Here is an 8,804-nt window from a genome sequence, read left to right as displayed (position 1 = left end):
TGAGTTTGGTTACACTGTTGTAAGTCGCTCTGGATAAGAGCGTCAGCTAAATGCCTATAATGTAATATAATGTAATGTAAAATGGTTGGAAATTGTGACTTCTTTTTCACAAATTGGCTCTTGAACTAATCTCCAATGCATTTTATTGGCTCTATGATTCCACGCCAAGCTTGTTCCTTGGGTAAAGACTGAATAGTGAGTAAAACGTTGTCTTTTACTAACTTAGATACAGGTTAAGCATGAGTAAATGAATAAGAAAGTGCGGATTTTAAAATCAGTTTCACCAGACTTAAGAGTGAGTTAACACTGACTCAAGGACCATGTCCCAGGGCTGCAGGACACTGAATGATGTTTTGGAATGCAGCTTATTTATATTATAAAATAATCAAATAACACAGAACAGTCAGAACAGAGTCTCCCCCCCCCCCCCCCCCCACACACACACAAATAATTTTTTCAACCAAAATTGTTGCAGTTCTATTTCATATTCTTGGGCATCCTAAATGCCATCCTCTAATTCTAACCAGTGTGAACAGGCAGCCTCTAATTCTAACCAGTGTGAACAGGGAGCCTCTAATTCTGATCACACTGAACAGCCAGCCTCTAATTCTAACCACAGTGTGAACAGCCAGCCTCTAATTCTGACCACACTGAACAGCCAGCCTCTAATTCTAACCACAGTGTGAACAGCCAGCCTCTAATTCTGACCATACTGAACAGTCAACCTCTAAATTCTAACCACAGTGTGAACAGCCAGCCTATAATTCTAACCAGTGTGAACACCTAGCCTCTAATTCTAACCAGTGTGAACAGCCAGCCTCTAATTCTGACCATAGTGTGAACAGCCAGCCTCTAATTGTGACCACAGTGTGAACAGGGAGCCTCTAATTCTGACCACAATATGAACAGTCAACCTCTAATTCTAACCACAGTTTGAACAGCGAGCCTCTGATTCTGACCAGAAAGGCCTGTTTCTCAGGACATACCAAAAGCAGAGCCGACCCTGTCAAGGAGGGGGGTGCGGTTTCTGCGACCCAATCCGTGTGCCCCGAATTTTGATGAAAGGGACTCAGAGGAGAATAAAGCCCCCCCCCCCCCCCCACCTCCTCCCAAAAAAGGAGAAAGCTGCTCTTTCTGCAGCCCGTTACATTCACAAACTCCCCAGGAGAAACGTGACTCTGCGGACGAATGCGCTGCTGACAATCGGTGCATTGATTTGGGGGGCGGCGTGGGACGGCTTCGTTTGAGAGTGGGGTTACAGCATTCGCCCGTTATCTGGGTTAAAGGGGATGCGGGGCAGGTTCAGAAGGGTTTGGGAAACGCGCGGGACACACACACAGACACAATGAGTGAAATGCATTTACTAATACTGCAGGTTAGCGCATGGATTTAGTGTGTGTGTGTGTCTGTGCGTGTGTGTGCGTGCGCATGTGCATGTGCGTGTATGCATGTGTGTGTGTGTGTGCAAGGTGGGGGGGGTGGTGAGAGGTATGTGTGTGTGTGGTGGGGGGGTGAGAGGTATGTCTGTGAGTGGTTTCTGAGTGAGAGGTATGTGTGTGTGTGTGGGGGGGGGGTGTTTGAAGTGTGGATGTGTGTGTTAGGTTTAATAACCATGACAGAAATGACATTGTAAAACAGGTATATGTATTTAAATAGACAGTATTGGTACACAGCTCCACTGTCCTGTCGTTTAAAATGGTTCAAATGAGAGCTCGAAAGATGTGAAAATTCCGTAAAGCTCAGAGCAGAGCAGAGGAGCTGCGTGAGATGGTGGGGGAAGCTCCGGGCCGGAGCAGATTTTTTAATCTCCTTGGAAACACCCTTCGCCGCTACTTCGGCGAACACAGCGGCTCTCCTAAGAGTTATTTGGGTAAACGGGCAGGCGGCTGCGCTCTGGCTGCGGGATCGACGGTCGCTGGAGGATTGCACAGCGTTTCACGGTGGAGCAAGGCCTCTGGAGCCACAAGACTCCACTCTCTCTCTCTCTGTGTGCTACAGGGGAAGGTGCACGCCTTGCCTTCTGCAGCGAGCACACGCTGAGCCTCAGAAAGAGACAGAAACGAGCTCCAAATTCTTTTGACGCGTGCCAACAGGGGTTATTAAATCCATTAGGAGTTAAAGGCTGTTGTGTTTTTTTCGTTTACTGTACATGGAACATATGCTTTGTGTTGGTGATGAGGCTTTTTGTCTTTGAAGCGAGGGAATTAAATATTAATATTCAATACTAAAATGAAATGTGACACACAAACAGGGAACTGAAGCTATGCAGCGTGTTGCTGCGCTGTGCTGCGTTAATTGATTGTGAATGTTTTCCGAATGTTTCTGACGGGGGTCAAATTCAGATTAAAGCTGGTGCATTCGACTTCAAACCCTTCAAGTTATGAAACATCAGAGTTCAAAAGGACCCCAATGGATTGGGCTTCTATGATTCGTGGAGGGCCATTGTGCATTTCTACCAATAACCCTGACTGAGGCGAGGATCTGCTGGATAAACCAATGCAAGTTCTCTCAGATTACAGCAAAATAAAATGTTTCATGCAGGGACACAACAACAGTCTTCAGCTGTCGCTCCTGAGTTCATCAACAAATCTGGACAAAATGGCGGATCACACATTAAATCATTAAAAGCCAAAGTTGACATGAAGTGCAGAAATAGCTATGGTTCTCCTTATCCTCCCGTACTCCATAGTCCTCCTTACCCCCCCAATCCCCCCGTATAACCGCTCCTCTCTCGTATACCAGCAATCTTTCAACATGGAGGGATGGGGGTGGGGTGGGGGATTGGGGTCCAGCTTCTGCAAACCAATCATCCTTAAAACCAATCAGCTTCTGATTCACTTGAATAAAGCTAAATAAGCGAGGACCACAGGCCCCGTTTCTGGTTTCGAGCAGCGGAAGTGAAGGAGAAGGGTGCTTCAGGGTCGGTGCAGTGCAGGACCCCATCAAACGGTTTCTGGCCGACTCGTGTAACAGCTTATATTTTCCTTCCCCCTCTCAGGAAATGGAGAAAGAGCAGAAATGCACGGTATTTAGATGCTGTTTTCTGCAGAGAATTATGGGCACTCATAAGGTAAGGAGAAGATAGGCAAAATAAAATAATAAAATTAAAAAAAAAAAGAATTCCACCCCCGCACTCCTAAAGTTCTCAAGCTCTGAATTTATTATAACTCATGTTTGGATTCTCTGCGCTCTCTCTCTCTCTCGGTCTCTCTCTCTCTCTCTCTCTCTCTCTCTCTCTCTCTCTCTCTCACTGCCCTCCTCCCTTCTCAGAACTGCAGTTTTTAAATAGATGCAGTTGAAATGCGAACACAATCAACAAAATTAAAATGAGAAACAGCTGGGGAGACGGCGCAATGCCGCATTACCCCACCAATCAGAATTCATTATGTATCTGAGAAGCAGAAGTATTTTGAGAAATTGCTCTTGCTTTTAACTTCAAGGCCTTCGTTTTCTAATCTCACTCTCGGCTGTACAACAAGCATGCAAGGCACAGACGTGGAGCCTTCATTAAGATAATGGCCAAATCTTAAAACGACGGTCACGCCGTATTAAAAACGCCAAAGTCGGTCATATGATGAATTGACAAAGGGCATTATCCGTGTGCAGTGCGTCCTCAGCACCAATCTGAAGAGACTGTTTCCGCGCGTCTCTCCCTCCCCGCTCCCTCTCCCCACTAACCGTTCCAGAAACATCTGCCAGTTTACCATCTGTCTCGGGAGAAGGTAAAAGGCTCAATAACAAGGAAGTGGTTTCGGTGATGGGCCGCTGCGCAAGCTGCTCGTTCTGGTTTAGCACGGATTCCGGAACGAGAGGGGATTCGTTTTTTTCGGCACTTGCGGGTATTACTCAAAATCGCTCGCCTCTCGTTTGTCGAACGGCCTCCCCGTTTTAAATCAGAGGTACCGCCGGCCTTTCGCACGCGCTGCCGGGACGGCTGGGACGCGCTCGAGCGCTACGGCTAACGGTTCACCACACAGCTGCACCAACATCTGTGCAGCAACGTTCACATCCAGCTCAGCATTCACATGCAATACAGCATTCACATCCCAGTTCAACATTCACATCCCAGTTCAACACTCACATCCCAGTTCAACAATCACATCCGGCTCAACATTCCCAGTTCAACATTCACATCCAGCTGAACATTCACATCCCAGTTCAACATTCACATGCAGTTCAACATTCACATCCCAGTTCAACATTCACACGCAGTTCAACATTCACATGTCAGTTCAACATTCTCATCCCAGTTCAACATTCACATCCAGCTCAACATTCACATCCCAGTTCAACATTCACATGCAGTTCAACATTCACATCCGGCTCGACATTCACATGTCAGTTCAACATTCACATCCCAGTTCAACATTCACATGCCAGTTACCATTTTCTTTTGGTTGGCTCTGAGCCAGCCACCATGCTGTGTTAATTTTAATATGCATCACAAATGGAAAAGATGGCGCATGTGATCTTAAATACTTACCGGTTATAAAACAGCATGCTGATCTTGACAAATGGAAACTGAAAACCATACGATTATCTTCAAGCACCATTGTTTAATCACTAGCTCCACCCGCTAATTTCAAGTCTCCCTCCATTTTAGTTTTTTGTTCCCCTTGAACACGGGTCCACAGTGCGCACTCACCACTTCATGCAGCCCCACACGCAGGTGAACGTACAACACTCCTCACATGCTTGCACACAGGCATGCATGCACACACACGCGCACACGCACGCACGCACGCACACGTCCATCCAGCACTCACACTTTGTTGTGCATTACAGTAGCGAATTTCGCTTTTTGCCCTTTTCGGTACCATCTATTCAGTAAACTTTATTATACTTTCCAAGGATGTCTGTGTTAATATTACTTGTGTTGAATTAAGTCAGCCACTGCTAATCAGAGGGAGTCCCCAAATGCCTTAATCTCTTTGCTGAATCATTTATATTAATTTGGTATCCACTGAATATAGTGTTATGATTTTGTAACAATTAACTATTAATGTCTAATTTTAATAACAATTTACTTAAATTGAAATTGCCAATTTATAGTCAGTATATTGCCTTAATAAGACTGATTATCCTTAAATCACCATTTGTAGAAGGGTGGTATAAACATATCTTGTATATTAAATGGTGCCTTGCATGAGCGGTAGAGGTACAGTACACTCCCTACAACCGGCACACTGCACATAGTAGGATTGCTACATACGATTCCACATGCCTTTTACATATATCGTCAGATATCTAATTCACCATCTGGTCATTGTCATCCATAGTAAGCTTCAAAACAGCCAGCATAGCCTGTTGATAAGACACACAGAGCGGGAACTGGAGGTGTTTGAGGAGTGCTGGACATTAAACAAGGGTGTCGGCTGTTAAAACTGCTGGATTCGGAAAATGAAGCATATTTCACATACAGTAAACTCCTTCACTTCTTGTGATCCTACATACACTTACTCTGCCAGGCCAACAGGTGTGCCCATGTAGTCTGCACTCCTGTACGTTATACTTAGCTTCATTAATGATGAAATGTCAATTGAAGGGGGTCGGCCATATGACAGGTGAAGTTTACCCCCCCAGCCCCTCCAGTCCCCCCCCCCCCCCCTTTAAGGAGGAATTTTTTTCCCTGGTCTTGAGTCTGAAGTGGACCAGTGGAGGTCCCCGCGGGTCTGGGAGGGGGGCACGAGGGAATTTAGGATGCGATAATGAATATGCAGACGGATTGACTACGGGAGAATTTTGCCTTGGATGGGCACGGGTGAGAGATGGGACATATGGTGCCTGTTGGAAGAGCTGCCTCAGAGCTCTCTCCGCCTGCCCTTGAACTGACCCCCTCCCCCCACCCCCCCCATCCCCCCCACCGCCCCACCCGGTGTGTAAATTGGTGAATAAACTCCATTGATGGGATTACACCTGCTGTTGCAGTTTCATCTTTTGGAATCTCCTGGAGTTTGGCTTGGGGTCCCATTCTCAATCACTGATGTCAGGAAGAGAAATTGTCAATGTCTTAGGGTACGACGGCGAGAGGAAGGTTTTCTTAACACACATTTTTTTTGATGCCTGAGGAAACCGCTCTGTACTGTAGAACCTCAGCAGGTACGACTGCACCTGGAATAGAAGCTCTTCAGAAATCTAAGATGTTTGTGATGTCAAATTTCACCAGTTGCAATCGTTTGAATTCTTTACATTCTTTACATAACACAGCAGCCTCGTTTTTTCTTTTTTTCCTTTTTGGTTTAAACGGGCTTCTCATTCTATAACTTAGTCCTTCAGATTAAAATGAACCAATGATCAAAGCAGCAGTAACAGGAGAATCAGTAGAACACGCTTTTATTTTTATTTTTTTTCCCCCCACCACCACCTCAGCTTTCCGAACCAGCCGTTTCCTCCTCAGTTCAGCTTCAAGCTTAATCTTCCAAGAGCAGCGCCTCGCTCGCGAAGCTCAGATGGCGGGAATGAAGGATGAATCCGCCAACAGCGCCGTTAATTCCTCCTCAGATTTTAGGACTTGGCACCTCGGGCGTCGTGTTAAATCGGGGGGTTTCTACAAACGCTCGAAACGTCGTTCAAACGAAGGGGTTGCGGCCGGATTAATTTACACAGCACCGCACACACTGTGAGTACGTACCCCGGTTAATGGGAAAGGTGCAGGGATGTAATCCTACGCGGTCGTTCCCTGCACTTGGAACTGTACTTCCCTCTAGGGTTTTCAACACGCTTGTTCCTGGTTTTTGGTTTATACACTTTGTCGTACGTCGCTCTGGATAAGAGCGTCTGCCAAATGCCCGTAATGTGATGTAATCCATTGCCAGTTTAGGCCCATCCTTAGCAAACCTGCCCTCGCGCACCTTCGCTGGCAACCGAAAGTCACGCTGTAGGTTTACGCAGCGACTCGTACCGTCGGACGCTGATGACCTGGCCTCGCGCGCCGCTCTTTGCAGTAAGGTTTTGTTTGTGTGCATTTTTTACACCCTGGATAAGAGTCTCGGCTAAATGAGAATGCAGATTTATTCCAGAGGCGGCGGCGGCGGCGGCGGCGGCGGCGGCGGCTCTCTGGCCCGGGAAAGCTTCTCTAAACGGGGCAGATTTATTGCGTTGGGATACTCGCTCTGCGGGCTACCCCCCGTTCCCCGCCAGGACTGGGATGGCCGGGAGCGTTCGCCGGAAACACGCGCGGCAGGTGTCCGCCGGACTCGGACCCGATTGGTCCGCCGCTATAAATCCTGTCAAATGAGGCGCTCCCGAGCCACTTCCTGCTTCCTGTGTCACGGCCTGTCCTCCGCTGGGTCAGTGAGCGCAGCGAGATGCATGCGATTTCCTGCATTGCTGCTTCACGCAGTCAGATGATGCACGCGATTTCCTGCGTTGGTGCTTCACGCAGACAGATGATGCATGCGATTTCCTGCATTGGTGCTTCACGCAGACAGATGATGCATGCGATTTCCTGCGTTGGTGCTTCACGCAGACAGATGATGCATGCGATTTCCGGCGTTGCTGCTTCACGCAGTCAGATGATGCATGCGATTTCCTGCGTTGGTGCATCACCACAGCCAGATGATGCATGCGATTTCCTGCGTTGCTGCATCGCCACAGCCAGATGATGCATGCGATTTCCTGCGTTGGTGCATCACCACAGCCAGATGATGCATGCGATTTCCTGCATTGCTGCATCGCCACAGCCAGATGATGCATGCGATTTCCTGTATTGCTGCAGCGCAGTCAGACAGCTGCCAGAATATTTACACAGCAGGTGTGCGGGTTAAGTGCAAAGAGCTTAGGCTCGTGTGCGCCATTACCAGGTAAACATTATCTTTCCAGAGGCCGTACATATGAAGAGATTGTATATTATTTATGCACCATTATTAACATAAATTAGCGTTATTATTGTGCTGGTATTTAATTTGTAAATTGGGAGATGCCGGAACAGAAAGTGCCCATATGAGGGAGGTGATCAAAGTGTGTCAAAGTTACACACAAAAAAAAAACTTACAAAAATGTGACGAGCGGAGTTGGCTAACTTTGGCCCAACTCTGCACTGGAGCCAGATGTCGGCAAGACAGACCCCAGGCAAATCGGGTAGTGACCACAGAAAGGTGGACAGCCCTCTCTGAGCTCTCACCAGCAGAACAGCACACAGGCGTCGGTACGGCCAGGAATTCCACATTTTCGTTTAAATTGTGACAATTGGCCCCTGGCTCTGACAGCTTGGACCCCGGGGCTGGCCCCGGTAGGCCTGTGCATTAATACAGGGACAGGAGGGGGCTGGATCCGAACAAAATAGGTCCCGAAAAACACAGGCAGTCAAAAAATGAGATCAAGGTCCCTCATCCTTTTTCCAGAAAAATCCTAAAGTAAGTTAAGCAATGCTGATGTTTCTTTCCTTCTTGCCGACATTAATTGATAAACCAATGAATGACAACCGAGCTACGAGTCACCTGCCATTGCCATACACAGTTGGCCTGCTTTTCCCAGGGCAATCTGGGGAGGAAAAAAGAAGAAGAACTACATATACATGAGCTCTCCAGGATTGGGGCTCCCCACCCTCAACTGTCAGTATCTTCACGGCAGGTCATCGCAACTTTGCTTTTCTGCATTTTAGAGAGCAACTCGGTACAGAAAGTGGGCGATGATATCTGCACTTCAAACCGCGCTTCTTTTATATCATGAATATTAAAGTGCTCCGCGGTACTTTACGTTGTGATTATGCTTAGTGGCCATTTATGAAGTGTAACGAGGCGAGGGTCTGAACCGCTGCCCTTGCCGTCAGTTCAATTTAAGTCAAGTTTATAGCCGTTTGTAGC

This window comes from Anguilla anguilla, chromosome 15, assembly GCF_013347855.1.
Source record: "Anguilla anguilla isolate fAngAng1 chromosome 15, fAngAng1.pri, whole genome shotgun sequence".
Taxonomy (NCBI): domain Eukaryota; kingdom Metazoa; phylum Chordata; class Actinopteri; order Anguilliformes; family Anguillidae; genus Anguilla; species Anguilla anguilla.
This window is presented reverse-complemented; position numbering follows the sequence as displayed.